Below are 18013 nucleotides of genomic sequence, written 5' to 3' on the forward strand. Positions count from 1 at the left end.
AGAACACCAACGGGTGTCTAAGTGGGACTCTCTGAGTTTTTGCCAATCCAATTTTGGTGGTCCACCACCTTAGGTCCCTCTTTGCACCTCAGTAACGTGTCATCTGAGAAAAAAGGGGCAGTAGTCCTGACCAGCCTCCCATAATGTACAAAATAATATGGTTACAACATTTTCTTCTAGGGACAAACATGATCCCAAGTTCAGCTCCACAGGAAGTTGACAAGCATGAGAAACAACAGGGCAAAGGTGTTCCAGAAAGGCAAGCCAAACACATTTACAAAAGAGCCCTTCCAAAATAAAGACAGACTGAAAGGAAAGCAGGCGGCTATTCTAAGATTCTTATCTGGAACATCAGCGGGAACTCCAGACTTGGACCAAAGGCAGTTCACGACCTTTGTAGAATTGCTTCAGACTCTTAAAAAAGGACAGTCCAGATTTGCTTTTTCATCCTGTATGCCTTTTTCCTCTCTTGCTGCAGAGCTGGGTCAACAGGAAGCTCTAAAGCAGGGGATGAGGCCATGGACGTCCCTGAAAATGTGCCTCCTCTCTCTGCAGAGATCAGGATCATCCTGGTCTCAGCTCAGCACCTGGAGTGAAGAGTACTCCCAGCAGAGCCAGAGCGGTGAGCCCACCCCGTTGCCCACTTCTGCGTGTCCACCCAGACTTAAGGTAAGCAATGTTGTTGGGGTTTGAGGGAGTGCGATAAACAGTACCTTTCTTACCTGTCCCAGGAGTCGGGCAAATGGAGATCAATACTCATAAAAGCTGGGTTGGAGAATGTGGTTTAAATATATTAATGGGCTTTTCAATCTCTCTTCCTGTGCTGAACTTACTCACCCAGTTACAAGCAGCACCTTCCTGGCAAAAGCCTGGAAGTTTACGGCATGGAGGAGCCAAAGGGAAGGGTCGTCACGAGGGAACGACTGAGTCACACCATCCCGATTCCCTCTCCTGAACTCCCCCATCAGATAAGTCACTCCTCCTCCCCTGGGGAGATGAATAAAGGAGTGGCAAGAGGCCAGGAGTGGTCCTCTAGTGGAGGTCTCCACATGGAAGGAAACACCAAGAGAAAGAAATACGTGTCCCCCAAGAATCTCCTCTGGAAGCCTCTCTGTATCATTACCCTCCTTTGCTCTGTGGGGCACACTTGGGCACACTCACATACACCACCGGTACCTCCCATAAAGACTGAGTCAGGCCCCCTACCTCCACCCTGGGCTTTCCCAGCCTGTGATAGCATCTGTTGCTGCCTTTATCCTTCTGTTGTTTTCCATACTGTTTTTCTTTTCTGCCTCCTACATTAGAGCTTGAACTCCTGGAAGGCAAGACTGCATTGCATTACTTTTAAAATGCATCTCTGTAACCCTATGCCTAGTATCAGCACATAGTAGATGCTCAGGAAATGTTTCTGGGATAGATGGGTGGGTGGATGGATAAAACAAATGGATAAAGAATAAAACTGTGGGAACCCAGAGAGGCAAGGCTTCTTTCTGGAGACAAACTAAAACTTTGACTCCGTCTAAAGGCAAAGCTGCCTCAGGTCTGGGAGTTATCCTAGAGCAACGCTGGAACCAGCCAGCCTCACAGAGGCCACCAGAGAGAAGAGAACTGGATCTGAACTAAAGTCCTCAGAAGGCCAGGGTTCTCCAGGCTCCCTCAGCGCCCCCTCCCACCATCTCCACTGCCTGGCTCCGGCCCCTCGGCCAGAGTGCGGACCTTTCCTGTGGATCCTGGGAGGTCTCTCCATATGCTCCTACTGCTTCCCATCCTCCCTCCACTAGGCTGCAGTTTTCTTGTCTGTAATCTGGAGATAATAATTGTATCTATCTCATAGGACTGTTCAATGGGAATAAAATAAAATAAAACACAGAAAATGCTTAGCATGGTATCAGGCATATAGTAAGTATTTAATGCAAACTTTTTTTTAAATTGCAGATGTTATTTTGTTATGTTTATGAGTTAAGCTTCTAGGGCAGTGCAGGCGGTCAGGAAAAAGATTATAATAGGTTTTCAGGGACCTGTGTGGAAGTGGTCAAGCCCAGGGTGACCCCATGCTGTGTCACAGATCTGTGAATCTCCAGATGTTCACAAATGGAACAGTTTTCTGCAAAACAAAGATGAAGTGTAAATGGGGTCAAGGAAACTTACAGAAACTCAGAGAAAGAGCAAGGAGCAGAGCGTTCAGTCACTAAATCAAGATCAAAAAGAAACCTGGCAAGGAATCCTCACGTTCTTACCTGGAGAGCTTGCTCGGCTCTCACTCAAACTTCACCCTACGAAGCGTAGGAGAAAGAGAGTCAGAGAGAGAGAGAGAGCCAGCCCCTCTCATGCCTGCTGCTGGCCAGCCCCGCTGTCCCTCAGAACCTGCCTCCTGCCTCACTGGTGAGAGGACACATGTCCCTTGGCCCAGGAGCCATCAACAGTCTTAGAAGGACACCTTGCGTCTGACCTGCTGAGAAAGGAAACGAGCCTAGGGAGACCTCTCGAGGATGCTGTAGAGTGATGTCTGCACCTGTGGTCTCAGAGGGAAGCAGCTCATCCACTCTGGGGACCTTTAAGGATGGCAGAGAAATTTCAGAGTCGGGGGAAAGCCCATGGGCTATTTTAGGCCAGGCCCAGAACTGGAGTCAATGGAGGTTTTGTTTATGTAACATCTGCAGCAGGCCCTTTGGAGAAAATAACCCCGGGTCTGCAGGCCAGGGCGAGCAGGGGTGCGGCTGGGAGCTTCCTGTTGTTCTTGGCCCGGCCGCCCAGCTGTTTGTTTGGCTCCTCTCTTGGAGCCGTCGGCTTCCGTGCCGCCTGCTCTTTCCAGGCTCTTCAACTCCCTTCCGACAGGGCAGCGAGGGCAGGCTTGCTCCTCGAGTGGTGACTCAGGCTCTGGTGCCCCAGAGAGGTGCCCCTGTCTCAGACTCCTCAGCCACCGTGCAGCCTCCGGAAGCTTCAGGGTGTCCTTCTGGCACATTCCCTCAGCTGAGCAGGTTCACTATCAGATCTAGTGTGGTTAGGGAAAGGGGCATGGCCTGAGGTCAGTCGGGCATGAGTGTGAATCCAGATCTGCCATTTGCCATTTGCTTGATCTTAGGCAAATTACGTAACCCCCTGAGTTACTTATTACACGCAAGAACGCATAGAAATACATTGAGACAGAAATAATACACGTGACTTTCTCTCCTACCAGGCCTGTGCAAAGGCATTCAGACTATGTGGTTATCTTGTTGAAACACAGATTTTCTTGGTGCTATGGTCTGAATGTTTGTGTCCCTCCAAAATTCATGTTTGAAATCCTAATCCCCAAAAGTGATGGTACTAGGAGGTGGGGCCTTTGGGAGGTGTTTAAATCATGAGGGTGGAGCCCTCATGAATGGGATTGGTGCCCTTATAAAACAGGCTCCAGAGAGATTTCTAGCCCCTTTCAACATGTGAAGACGCTGCGAGAAGTCTGCAACCTGGAAAATGTCTCTCACCCAGCCATGCTGATACCCTGATCCCAGACTTCCAGCCTCCAGAACTGTGAGAAGTCAATTTCTGTTGTTTATCAGCCCCCTGGTCTATGGCATTTTATTATAGCAGCCCGAATGGACTAAGACAATTGGGAAGGGTAGGAGTCAGAATGCCTTTTTTAAGTTTAAGTAAAGTTTATATACACAAAAACATACAAATCTTAAGTGGACATTTTGATAAATCTGTTTACCTATGTATCTATATGTACCCATGTAACTACTACCCAGGTCAAGATTTGGAATATTTCCACCACCCTTGCGTGAAAAGTCCCTTTGTGTCCCTTTCTCATCAATAACTCGCTCACACCCAATCTGCCTGTCTTAGTCAGCGAGGATTGCCACAACACAATACCCCAGAAATTGATTTCTCACAGTTCTGGAGGCTGGAAGTCTGAGGTCAGGGTGCCATCAAGATTGGGTTCTGGTGAGAGCTCTTTTCCTGGCTTATAGACAGCTGCCTTCTTGCTGTGCATGCACATGATCTCTTCTTTGTGCACCTGGAGAGAGAGCTCTCTGATGTCTCTTCCTATAAGAACACTAATCCTATCAGATTGGGGCCTTATGAATTCATTTAACCTAAATTACTTCTGCAAAGGCCCTCCGTCCAAATGAAGTCAGACTGGATGTTAGAGCTTTAACATACGAATTTTGGGGGAACACAATTCAGTCCATAGCACTACCACCACTCCCTCCTCCCCCCCAGCCCTGTTAGTACTAGCACCTCTCTTGTAATACCTCAAAACTGGAAGCAACCCAAACATCCATCAACACAAAAGTGGGTAAGTAAATTTTGGTACATTCATACAATGGAATACTCTCCTGCAACAAAAAAGAGTGGGTTCCTGGTACATAGGATCCACTCTGGGTATTCCCCTGAGCAGGTTATAAATGAAGCAAAGCAACAAAGGTCTTTGGAACCTGTAAATTCTGATCTCTGCCTAGACTGCCCCAAAGGTTGGTTCATTCATACTGAGCTTAATCATCCCCTCATGTTTGGAAGCAAAATTTGAAGTCTTTCAGGACCTTGCCTGACCACTGATATCCTCCTATTCTGGGGTAGTGATGGAGACACCAGCTCGTAGCGTGAGTGGTTTCCGGAAGATCCTAGTTAATATGAAACAGCTTTCTTGGGGTTAAGTTGACTTTGACTTTGGATTTTCTATTGTTTTAATTGAAGAACAATACACTGGCCAGTTGGCTAAGGAAAAAACAGTTGTTTCAAATTAGGTTTAATTTTGAGTTAAGCCAATATTGGCTTAACAGGTTTACCCAAGATATATTTCTATACATAGGATGTCTTAGTAAGTCCTGGAAAGATCATGGTAGATTCCCACACCCACGGTTGTTTGGCCTTATGCTCTGTCAAATATCAGAGGAGGTTTGTTTTCAACAGTTGTGCTGCCAGTTTGGGTTAAACTGTTTAATAGGAGAAAGGGTTTTTATAAAAGTTATCTCTTTTGAAGCAGGGAGTTTTAATTCCCTCAAATAATAGATTTTAAAGTGAAGGCAGCTAGAACTTGAGATCTGCGATAACAAGCAAAACTGCTCGCAAGTCTGCAAAACATAGCCTTTCCCGGCAGTCAACAGGGTTTTCTATTCCCGGAGGTTTCATTCTGGTTTCTATGAGTCTGGTTTTTATCCAGAAGCCTTGCTTGCCTGATGTCCCAATTTGCCTTTGGTGTTTTGCACTAGAAGGACATTAAAATGGCCAGAAGCAGAGTAGCCAGTGAAGTGTAGAGAAAGGCTTTCCGTGCTAACGTCAGAGAGATCTGGGTTTGAGTCCTATGTTCTCTCCATCTTGCTATGTGACCTCCAGCAAGTTATTTAACTTTTCCAAGTCTCAGTTTCATAATCCGCAAAATGGGATGATAATTCCTACCTCCAAGCATTTGATAAGAATTTGGAAATAATATCTGTGGATATACAGTAGCTTATTCACTCAAAAAACATTTTTTAAGTACCTACCCTGTGTCAGACACTTTAACAGTGGGGACAGAGTGATGGACACGTGATTTCTGTCCTCATGGAGCACACAGTTGTTCAGTAAATAGTCGCTGTTTCAACCTGTACATGAAAAGATGCTCAGCATCACTGATCACTGGGCAAGTGCAAATCAAAACCATAATGAGATATCACCTCACACCTGTTAGTATGGCTTTTATCAAAAAAAACAAAAGGTAAGTGTTGGTGAGAGCATGGAGCAGTTGGAACTCTTGTTCACTGTTGGTGGGAATGAAAAATGGTGCAGTCACTATGGAAAACAGTATGGAATTTCCTCAAAACATTAAGAATAGAACTATCATATGATCCAGCAATATCACTTCTGGGTATTTATCCAAAAGAATGGAAATCAGAATCTTGAAGAGATGTTTTAACTCCCATGTTCATTGAAGCATTACAGTAGTCCCCCCTTATCTGTGGAGGATATGTTCCACGACCCCCAGCGGATACCTGAAACCATGGATGGTACCAAACTCTAAATATGCTATATTTTTTCCTATTCAAACATACCCATGATAAAGTTTGATTTATAAACTAGGCACAGTAAGAGATTAACAACAATAATAATGAAGTTGACCTTTGGGCCACTATTAAGTAAAATAAGGATTACTTGAACACAAGCGCTGCAATACCACTGCAGCTGACCTGACAACCTAGACAGCTACCAAGTGACTAAAGGGTGGGTGGCATTTACAGCGTGGATACACAGGACAAAGGGAGGATTCATGTCCCCATCTGGACAGAGCGGAATGGCCCAAGATTTTATCACACTACTCAGAATGGGGTACAATTTAAACTTATGAATTGTCTATTTCTGGAATTTTTCATTTAATATTTGTGGATCGCAGTTGACCACAGGTAACTGAAACCACGAGTCAGGAGGGACTAATGTACTGACAACAGCCAAAATGTGGAAACAACCTAAATGTCCATTGAGGGATGAATGGATAAAGAAAATGTGGTATATACATACAGTGGAATATTATTCAACCTTAAAAAAAAGGCAATTCTGCAATATGCAACAACATGGATGAACCTTGAGGACATTATTCTAAGTGAAATAAGCCAGTCACAGAAGGACAAATGCTGCGTGATACCACTTATATAAAGTATCAAAGTAGTCAAACTGATAGAAGCAGAAAGTAGAAAGGTTGTTTCCAGGGGCTGGGGAGAGGTGGAAGTGGGGACTTGTTATTCAATGAGTGTAAACTTTCAGTTATAAAAGATAAATAAGTTCTAGAGATCTGCTATACAACATAGCACCTACAGTTATCAATACTGTAAATCTATTAAAAAATTTCTTAAGGGGGTAGATTGCATGTTAAGTGTTTCTTTCCCACCACAATAAAAAATGACAAAAAAAAGAGAAAACACTCTAAATCTGGATTATGGTAATGTTTGCCTAACTCTGCAAATTTAAATTTACTAAAATTCACTGAATTTTATGGTATGTAAATTGTATCTCAATAAGGTATTATTTTTATTTTTTATGTTTTTAAAAAAATTAGCTGATGGAATATTATTCAGCACTGAAAAAGAAATAAGCTATCAAGCCATGAACAGACCTGGAGGAAACTTAAATGAATACTGCTAAGTGAAAGAAGCCAATCTGAAAAGGCTACATACCGTGTGATTCCAACTATATGACATTCTGGAAAAGGCCACACTATGGAGACGGTAAAAAGATCAGTGCTTGCCAGTGGCGGAATGGGGAGAAGGGATGACTAAGTAGCGTGCAAAGGATTTTTAGGGCAGTAAAAATACACTGTATGCTATTATAATAATGAATACATGTCATTATACATTTGTCCAAACCCATAGAATGGACCACAGCAAGAGTGAACCCTAATGTGAACTCTGGACTTTGGATGATAATGATGTGTCAATGCAGGTTCACCCTTGGTAACAAATGTACCAGCTGGTGAGTGATGTTGATGATGCGGGAGGCTATGCGTGTGTCGGGGCAGAGGGTACATGGGAAATTTCTGTACCTTCCTCTCAATTTTGATTATAAACCTAAAACTGTTCTAAAAGAAATTGTCTTGAAAAAAACAATAGTTGCCACTAATTTAATGGCCTCATGTCCTTCAAGTCTGTTCAGTGTCACCACTCGCCTTCCAAACCTCCTTTGCCTGCCCTACTTTTTTTCTCACGATCACCTTCTAATATACTATGTAATTTATTTACCAAATGTAATCAATTCTAAGTTGCGTGGTTTTTTTTCACACTTTAACATACATGAGCTCAGGATATGTTTTATAACTGACTGCAATTAATTAGTAGTCTCCTTTCTTTTTTTCTTTCTTTCTTTAGTGGCACGTAGAATAACAGTGCATCTTTTAGCATTGCCATCCTAGGGACGATAAACTATGGTGTCACATTGTCGTTTCTGGTCTATTTTCCCCTCTGTGATGTCAGCTCCACAGGGTGGGGGTCCTTATTTTGTTTATTGCTGGATTCCAAGTGCCTAGGACAGTGCCTGGTACCTAATAGGCCCTCAATAAACATTTGTTCAATGAATGAAGAAAGGAATAGAAGTCGTGCCCGCTGTTAATGAACTGATAATAAAACCAAGATGCAATTAAAAGAATGATGAGTTATGAGTACAGCAACCTATTTTCATTGTCTCCTTGCTGCTCTATCCCCGACACCGGGAAAAGAGCCTAGTTAAGAAGAATGCTGGTGAGTCACCAGGGCCATCCTCCAGGGTAAGAAGAGACCTCCAGAACCCTTTGGGAAGGTTGAAAAGAAGATTACTACGGTTAGCTCAGTTCTAGAAGCTTCTGTCCATGCTGTCCCTCCACTGAAGCACCAGTTCATGACGTTCCCTAGAGATGCTGAAGGTGGCCCAGTCCTGGAGAAAAAGTGGCAGAGGATCCTACCTGGTGATCAATTAGTCTCTTACCAACACTCCCCACTGGTCCAGGAATCACCTGTCCCCCAAAGCAGGCTGCCTTTCGGTTTTGTTTGCCCATGATTGCGCTGGCCCTCGTGAGCAGTGACCTGGAGGCCCCTGAGGTTGGGCTGGGGGTGGGTGGTTTCCTGGACCATTGGGAGGGGCTGCTCGGCATTCATTACTGCTGGCCCAGGGGCAGGACCTACACCAGGCCTGGGCGTGCGTCCCTGGGAACAGTTAATTTCCTAGTTAGATGGAGACTTTGCTCTGGTTCACATTAGCTCACTTTTACTGACCCTGTCACAGACGGCTTCTTTGTTTTCCTTTAGTTTCAAGGGACAAATCTTATATTGTCCCTCCCCTTGCCAACCTTCTAGAAGGGACTGAGGGGTCAAGGAGTTAGGAAAACCCATTTGGTGGACAAGTACAACTTCCCGTAGACTCGAGACCCCTTTCTCAAGCAGCTTCCGGTTGCTTCACCTTTTCTTTCTCTTTCCACCCCACATTCATTAGGCACAGTGCCTGGGGCCCACAATACTTTTAAGGACCCACAAAATTGTTTTCATTTCTTTTAAAATCAGAAGAAAAAAAATATACTTCCAGGGTTTAAAAAATGTGTTTATTTTTGTCTCAGCAGAAAAAAAATGCAAATTTTAGGATCTTTGAAAATTGGTGACATTTTGCCTAAGATAAGAAATAAAATATTGCAAAATAAAATATTGAAGTATTGCAAATTATGTCAAAAATAATTGTTAATTTTGATATTATTATGAGGAAGGGGCCCATGAAAGTCATATCACGGCCCTGCTTTTTATCAGATTAGAAAAATGACCTTGTCATCTGGGAGAGGTCTGGAGGATGAAGAACATTCTGGGCTGCAGCAAACAGCCGGGGGAATTTATAAGGGAAAAATGTGGGCAGGTGGGGAGGACGATGACACGACTGGCATTTCTTGAGTGCCAGTCTATGGTAAGCCTAGTGCTGGGCATTATAGGTACATTATCTTACTGAAGGCTTACAACTCTGAGAGGCCATAGAATGGCCCAATTTTACAGCGAATGTAAGGAATTACTTACACCCCAGTCCCCCAAAATCTCCTTGTGTATTTCCTTTTCTAAAAAAAAAATTAATTCTCAATTAGCTCATTCAAATATCATTTTGGAATCTTTTTTCAAATGCCTTTTCCTCTTTGATCTTTACATTAGAACCAGACGGATAAGTTTCGACAGTCTGAGGACTGACTTAGCTTCCGAACAAGTCTGGACTGTGTTCTAAGGGGCACCTGGGGTCTGCGGGTGCTTGATTACCTAAGGCAGCCTGCCTTGGAGAAATGTATAGTTTTTACTTATTTTTTTTTTAAAAAACATGTTTCAAATGTCCAAAGGTAATTTAAAAAACAATTTCACAATCAGATTTTGGTGGTGTTGGCCCCCAAGCAAACACCCACGCTGTCCTCAGAATATCCTCAGAAGGACCTACGGGCCATTCAATTAGGAAAAACAGAAAACAAAGCTTGCCCACTGGAAACAAAATCCTGTAAAGGCTGGCGCTGGAGAAACAAACAGTGCTGACTTCAGGAGCTCTAGTTTCTTCATGAGACAACTTGGTTCATTTGTTATTCAATGCTGTTGAGGGCCTGCTGTGTGATGTGCTGGGCACTGTGCTAGCAGCTGGGGATTAAAGCACAAGTGGGATTTAGTCCCAGCTCTCAAATCACTTCCAGTCTAATGGGGACAGCCATCCTGGCCCAAGCCACCACAGCCCTTCTCCCGGACTGTTGCAGAGGCCTCGTAACTGCTCTCCGAGCATCCACCCTTGTTCTTCATTCTCTAAGCAATAGATGATGGATCCTGTTCAAACAGGTGTCAGATCACGCCCTTCTGCTGAGCACTCTGTCACTTTCTGACCTGCTCCTGCTTCTGTTCCCCTTGCTGACTGTGCTTCAAGCGCATTGGTCTTCTTGCCTTGTCTGAAGCAAGCCCAGCCCACTCCTATGTTCATGCCCCTCTGCTTGCTATTCCATAGACAGGAAATGCTCGTCTACCAGATGTCCATGTGGCTTTCTCCTCCCCTTCTCCAGGCCTTTACTCAAATGTCATTTCAGTGATACCTTCCCTGATTGCCCTATTCAATATTCAGCTCCCACTCCAAGCCTCCATACACCCCTTCCCAGAATCATTTCATTCCACTGCATGTACCATCACCTAACCATATTGTGTATTTTACTCATTTACTTTCAACGTTTGTCTCCCATTTGCTGCTTGGAAGCAAATATTTTGTCTGTTTTGTACCCAACTGTATCCCTAGTGCCTAGAACAGTGCCTAGCATGTAGGAGTTGCTCAATAAGAATTTATTTGTGTTTTTAATAAATAAGTGACAATGAGACATTCATGTAAAACAAATATATGCCATACAGGTATGGGTTTTGAGAGCACAGAGGAGAAATCCCAAATGCTCACCGAAATCAGGAAGGCTGACTCAAAAAGGTGACTTTGCACTTAATCTCAGAGGATAAGGAGCACTTAGCCAGGTGAGAGAAAGGGAAAAGTCCTCAAGTAGAGGGGAGAGTGTGAGCGAAAGAGCGTGCCTGTTTGGGAACTGCAGGTAGCTTGGCTACAACAGGAGCATAGGACATACGTGGAAGGGCAGTGGCAGGAAACAGGGCTGGAAACGTGACCAACTCCAGCTGTGTCCAGCTAAGGAATTTTGACTTCTTTCTTCAGGTGATGGGGAGCTATTGAAGGCTGTGTAGCAGAAGAGAGACATAACTGGATTTATGTTTTGAGAAGATCTCTCTGGAAGTCCTACAGGGAAAGAATTGTCGGGGAAGCTGGGAAGACCAGATTCACTGGTTGCTTCAGTAGAATGATCAAAGATGACAAAGACCTTCAGCAGGGGCTGTGGGTGTGATAAAAAGAAGGGATTTAAGAGATATTGGGGTAGCTGATTCTAAAGGACTTGACGACTCATGGTGGTGGGGAGAGGGGACTGACTTGAGCAGGAAAAGACTAGAATGACTCCCCTAAGTGTCTTTTGAGTAATTGAGGTAAATATATAAATTCACCCAACAAATATTTTTGAGAACCTACTATCTACCAGGCATTAATCTATGCACTGGGAATATGGATGTGAACAAGATAGAAAAAGTCCAAGTGGAAGAGACTAACAGTAAATAAATAAATGAAGAGATAGTATAATTTCAGATTGTGATAAGCCTTACGATGAGAAATAAAGTATGGTAAAAATGGTGGAGCACAGTGTTTATTTTATGCAGGAGTCAGGAAATGATTCTCTGAGGAGGTGATGTTAAAGCTCAGGAAAACCATGTAAAAATCTGGAGGGAAAGACATACAGGCAGAGGGAAGGGGCATAAAGAACCGGTGACTGAGACAAGGGAGGCTCGTGCGACAAACAATGAGAAGGTCAGTGTGGCTGAAGCTCAGTAAGTCAGGTAGCAGGATAAAGGAGGGTGGGCAGGGGCTGGATTCTTACAGCTTTGTCCATCATGACAACGAGTGTGGATTTCATTCAAAGTACAACGGGAAGCCGTTGGATGGGTTTGAGCAAGGGAGAAACATAATTTGAATTATGTTTTTGTTATTGTTGTTGTTTTTAAGTCATTAGATGCTGTCCCAATGTCATTCTGGTTGTGGAGTATAGAACAAATTTCAGAGATGCAAGAATGAAAGCAGCAGTCCAGGCAAAAGAAAATGGGGGCTGAGCCTTGGGTTGTAGCAGTGAAGGTGTTGAGGAGTGGATAGTCTTTTTATCTTTTTGAGGGTGAAAAAATCAGAACTTGCTGATGGATTGAATATAGGGGAAAACAGGAACCAAGAATCACTCCTAGCTTCTTCACCTGAGAAAATAGGTGAAGGTTGGTGTTCTTTACTGAGATTGAAAAGTGTTGGGGTCGAATAGGTTTTAAGGAGGTGGAGGAGGGAATCAAAGGCTTTGGTTCAGACATATTCCACTTAGAAAGCCTATTAAACACCAAGAGGATATATGGGAAGTCAGCTAGATACACAGGTCTGGAGTTCATAGGAAATGTTTGGGTTGACATAAAAATTTGAAGATATTTGATGTGGTGAGATTAAACGAGATCAACAGGAAGCTGAATATAGATAAGAAAGAGAAAGTGGTCCAGGACTGATCCTCGGTCACTCAAGATATACTAGTTGAGTGGAGGAGGAGCAGCAGCCAGCGAAGGAGACTGAGAAGGAGATGCTGGTGAGAGAAATTTGAGAGTCTGGTGTCCCAAATGCCAAGTGAAGAAACTGTTTCAAGAAGGAAGGAGCAATCTTCCGTGCCAAATGCTGCTGGGAGGTCTAGTAAATGAGACCTGATAACTGACCATTGGACATGGCAAGATGGAGATCATTGGCAACCTCGACAAGAGCTGTTTTGGCAAAGGGGTGGTGACAAACACAAGGAAACTGGGAGGTGAGAAAGTGAAGATAAGGACTATAGGTGACTCTTTCAAAATCCTTGCTTTAAAAGCATGCAGAGAGCTGAAGTGAGAGCCGCACAGGGATAAGGGGTCAAGGGGATTTTATTTTGTTTTGTTTTTATGGCATATTTGTGTGCAGCTGGAAATTATTCAGTAGAGAGGGGAAAACTAGTGATACTGGAGGAAGAGGGGTGAATTGTAGGAGTGAAAGCCTTCAATTAGCAAGAGGATGGGATACAGGACACGAGTCGGGGGGCTGGTCTTAGGAACAGGTATCATCCCACTTGCTAAGAGGAAAGATGGCGGAATGTAGGGGCAAAGGGGCTTGGTCCTACCAGGAGGAGTCCTCTCCAGTTGTTTTCTCTTTCGTTGGAACATATTCAGCTGAGAGTGAGGAAGTAGAAGGGATGTTGGGATTTTGAGAAGCAGGGAAGAAGGTATAAAGAGTAGTGGCAAGATCAGGAGAGCAAGCTGGATAGCAGACGTGTTAGGATTGCCAGGCAATGGTGAGTGCTCATCTAGGATATATGGTCCTTAATCTTTTTCCAGTTTTATTGAGCTATAACTGACATATAACATTGTGTAAGTTTAAGGTGTACAATCTGTTGATTTTATACACTTATATATGGTAAAATGATGACCACAGTAGCATTAGTTGACACCTCCATCATGTCACATAATTACCACTTCTTTTTTGTGGTGAGAGCGTTCAAGAGCTGCTCTCTCAGCAACCTTCCAGTAGATGATACAGAGTTGTTAACTATAATCATCATGCTGTATATTAGGTCACCAGAGCTGCTTCATCTTATAACTGGGAGTTTGTACCCTTTGACTGACATCTCATGTCCCCCACCCCCAGCCACTGGCAACCACCATTGTACTCTCGTTTTTATTTAAATGAAAGATTTTATCATCTGACTTGCAAACTGGCAGCTCCAAACTACTTCCAAAAACAATTATTGTCAGCATCAACAGTAAATGAAGTGGGCATGGTGCGGGCGGCGGACAGCTAGACTGCAGGCCCTCTTGTTTGGCAGAGGGGAGGCCATTAGCCAGGGCCTCTGGTGTGCCCCTTCAGTGAGGGGCTCGCCCATGGCCACAGGGCTTCTTGTCTTTCTGGGCACAACTCTCCTGGCCAGCCAGATGCAACACGCCGGTAGCGTGGCACTGAGTCCTCTTGGGCTCTTGGGCGCTGCTCTGAGCAGTGTCATCCTTTATACCAGAAAGCTGGGCTGCACAATGAGGAAAAAACAAAACAAGAAAAAAGTGGAGGAGGTGCCAGAAGAAGAAGAAGAGGAACACGTGGTGGAAAAAATTCTAGACCGTAGAGTGGTAAAGGGCAAAGTGGAGTACCTCCTAGAGCGGAAGTGGTCCTAGGTCAGGACAACATGTGGGAGCCAGAAGAGAACCTAGGTTGTCCCAACCTCAGTGCGGAGTTTCTACAATCACAGGAAACAGCACGTGAGACAGATAACTCAGAGGGAGGCCAGCACAAGGCTGACTCCGATTCTGAAGATAAGGGACAGGAGAGCACGCCAAAGAAGGTGGGAGAGTCAGAAAGGCCACGAAGCTTTGCCTGGGGTTTGGAGCCGGAGCTGGAGTGGATTGTTGGAGCCACAGACTCCAGTGGGGAACTCATGTTCCTGACAAAATGGAAAAACTGACGAGGCTGACCTGCTCCCTGCCAAGGAAGCCAATGTCAAGTGCCCACAGGTCATATCCTTCTATGAGGAAAGGCTGACGTGGCCTTCCTACCCATCGCAGGAGGAGGACATAGAAGATGACAAGAGAGAACTCTCCTGAGCTCCAGCCCCTGTTGCATCTGACTACAGGTTTCCAGGGGGGGAGGAGAGGAGTTCTACTTGTCTTAACATCATAGAGGTGGCTTGAGAAGATGTCCTTTGAAGAGCCAGTATAGTTTCTGTGCCCTACAGCAGCCCAAGTGCTTTAGAGCCGTTCCATGCTGTTTATTTTGTACACCCATCCCAGGAGGGGGAGGAGAAGTGTTTCTAGGCAGCCATTCTGCACTTCGCTAAGAAAAGCAGAGGCCCCCCCCCCATGAAGGACAGAACTTGCAGAGCGGGTGTGTCAGAGAGCAGGAAGAAACCGTAGATCTTCAAAGAGCATCTCCACGACCCACTGCATTCTTCCCAATAGCGTTAACTCTGCGTTTTTACAGCTTAGCATGCGTGTAGTTTGTGTCTACTACTGGTGTATGTTTCAGGGTGGGAGGGATGGGGTGGGGAGGAAGGGAAATGAGTACGATCATTTTTCTTAAAATGTGGGGGCTGATTGGGGGGAAATGGTGAAACAATGGAAAGAACAAACAACTAATGATGATTTGGTTCTGTGTCCAGAATATTTTATCTTTTCAAAAAGTGTCATTGGCAACCTAAACAAGGACTGTGATAGGCTGTTTAAAAGCTGTGGATGCGTGAAACTTAGAAGCCTAGGTGTTCCCTGCCTGAGTTAATACTGTTCCCAACAAAGGACTAAGCCAGTTAATAACGTATTAAAGCTGCCATTTGGGGGATGGAAACTGGTTGAGGAGGGCAAGTCTTTTATTGGAGCCTATACACAGGCAGATGGTGGTCTTAGAGGGGCTGATTCTTGAAATTGACGAGAAGACGCTTTCTTTCCAGTTATAAAGCTGTAAATATCAGCTCGTCCATCCAAGCTACTGGCTGAGGTATTTGAGGAAGGGGAGAGGGCGGTGTAGGAGGTGGGAGAGTAGAGGAAGACAAGGGCCCATGCTATTAGCGTGGAAAATTCTTGGAGCCTCTCTACTTTTTGAACTTTGAGATCTGAAACCATTGGTGACAGGGTTCCATCACTGACAGCACCAGTTCATTGAATCCATTCAAAAGCTGAATGATTTCAAACACTATGGTCTCAGAAGAAGATTAGGCTCGCATACCAGGGCAGTGTTCACTTTAAAACACAAGAGAAAACAAAACAAAACAAAACAAAATTTTTAATCATTAGAATTGACTAACACCCAAAATGCTGTTTTGAATCATGAGATCCATCAGTTCTTGACGTCACCTAGATCCACGTTAAGAACTCCATTGTAAAATCTTTTTAGGCATGTGTTAAGTTTCTGTGAAAACTTTGTTAAAATGTAAACTTCATACCACACTGTCAGTCATTATCTTAATAAAGTATAGATTTATAATCCTTAAAAGAAAACCAATAAATTAAGTGGATAATGCAACAAGGCCACTATGAGGAAAGGCAGCTTAAAATGGATACATTCTGGTTTCCTTAAAAAAAAAAAGGTATTCCATACTCAGGTAGCCCTGTGTATCTTCTCATTCTTTTTCCCTTTCTGATCATCTTCCACAAATTGCTGAATGCGCAAAATTTGGAGCCAGAAGATATTCACAAATTTCAATATTCTTGCTGTCATGGGCTCTTCAAAGCTCTACTCTCTGTCTCTGAGTTTGGCTTCTTTAGAATCCACATATAAATGAGATCATGCAGTATTTGTATTTCTCTGTCTAACTTACTTCGCTTAGCATAATGCCCTCAAGGTCCACCCGTGTTGTTGCCTATGTCAGGATTTCCTTCTTTCTCAGGGCTGAATAATATGGTCCTTGATTTCAAGTGAGGTTGGTCAGTCTGGTTGTGTGTTAACTCCAGCTAGTTTAGCCACATGGGGGCAGATGTGAAGTAGGCAGAGAAAAACAAATGACGATGCTTTGGTGGAGGGAGACGCTGTGGGGTAGGAAGATGGAGAGTCTAGCTTGGCATGTGTTGGGTTTGAAATATTTAAAGAGATGCAGGTAAAGCTGTCTAGTAGACAGTTGCAAATGAGGAGTCTACGCTATAAATAAAAGTCTGAGAATTACTCACTGATTCAACAAACGTTTACTGAGTATGTCTTGTGTGCCAGACACTGGTCTAAACCCTGGGGTGTAGCAGGAAAGAAAAGACAGAATCTCTGCCTTCATACAGAACTTGCATGCTAGTGAGGAAAAATCATCATGTGTAGTTCAGAGGCCTCCAAAGAAAGAGATGTGCTGCCCAGGGATGTGCGAGATGGACCCTGGGTGTGCGGGTCGAAAATATTTGAACTTCCACTTATACATTTCTTATCTCCTTTAATATCTATCTTTATGTGGGTCTTCTTAATTTTATAATATGTTAATACAGTAGTACATATATTATTACATAATAAATATGCATAAGTTGGGAGATGCATGCTCAAAAATTATTTACTGACAAAGATGCTTGACGCAAAACTTTTGGAAACCACTAGCCACACGTGAGATAGCCAAGGAAGACGGATTGCAGTTAAGTTCCCCCAAAACTGACACTGTTGAGGATGTATATAGGAATTAGATTAGCTTTCCACAGGGCACAGCCCATGAATTATCCCATCCTGCGTTGGGAATTAAAATTCCTAAGTGATGAGCCTTCCAGAAATGGGACAGAATAAAAAAATCAAGAACTTTATCAAGATTGTGCTGTTGAAAAACAGAACAAGCTGCCATGTAACAAGGGGGAAACCTTTTGCCAGAGGCAAGATGGCCGTTGGTGAGACAGGCTGTAAAGGAGTGTGGTCCTTGTAGGACTCTACTGATCTGGTGAAGAAGATTGGATCATGCGACCCCCAAGTGCCTTGTAACTTTAAGCATCAACGGGTGTATGAAGAATGAGCTCTGAACTTGGAGTTATAATCATCTCTTTATGCAAGGAGTTGGACAGAGGAAGGGTGAGTCATGGCCTTGCATCTACAAACAGAGGGGGCGATGGTCTGCCCCGACTGTAGCAAAGGGAGCGCTGGAGAATGTGTCAGCATTTCCTGTTCACTTCGTGGGAGAGGGGGCCTGAGGAGCAGATGTGAACATTTTGGTTTCTGTGGTTGGTATTTTCCTATCATGGAGAAGAGTGACTCACAAGGTCCCCACAGCCTGGTGAAAATCACCCTGGAGAGGCAGCTCAGAATAGTGGAAATTTACTCCATGTATCATGGTCTCCAGTGTTTACAGATGACAAAACTGAAGCCCAGAGAGGCTAAGTAACTAGCCCAGAGTCACCCAGCTGATAAGTGGTGGAGCTGGAATTCAAAGCCAAGGCTATCTAACTCAAAATCTCATGTTTTCTCTGCTTTGTGGTAAATTGAAGAAGTGCCTTAGGAAAAACACAAAGGGCTGCAGGTAGTC

At 44.0% G+C, this 18013-nt stretch overlaps 1 pseudogene; it reads left to right on the forward strand.

Annotated features, from left to right (window-relative positions):
- The first annotated feature begins 276 nt into the window (after positions 1 to 276).
- On the forward strand, positions 277 to 14781 carry LOC111772909 (chromobox protein homolog 1 pseudogene; annotated as a pseudogene).
- The last annotated feature ends 3232 nt before the right edge of the window (positions 14782 to 18013 follow it).

This window comes from Equus caballus, chromosome 3 (genome assembly GCF_041296265.1).
Source record: "Equus caballus isolate H_3958 breed thoroughbred chromosome 3, TB-T2T, whole genome shotgun sequence".
Lineage (NCBI taxonomy): Eukaryota > Metazoa > Chordata > Mammalia > Perissodactyla > Equidae > Equus > Equus caballus.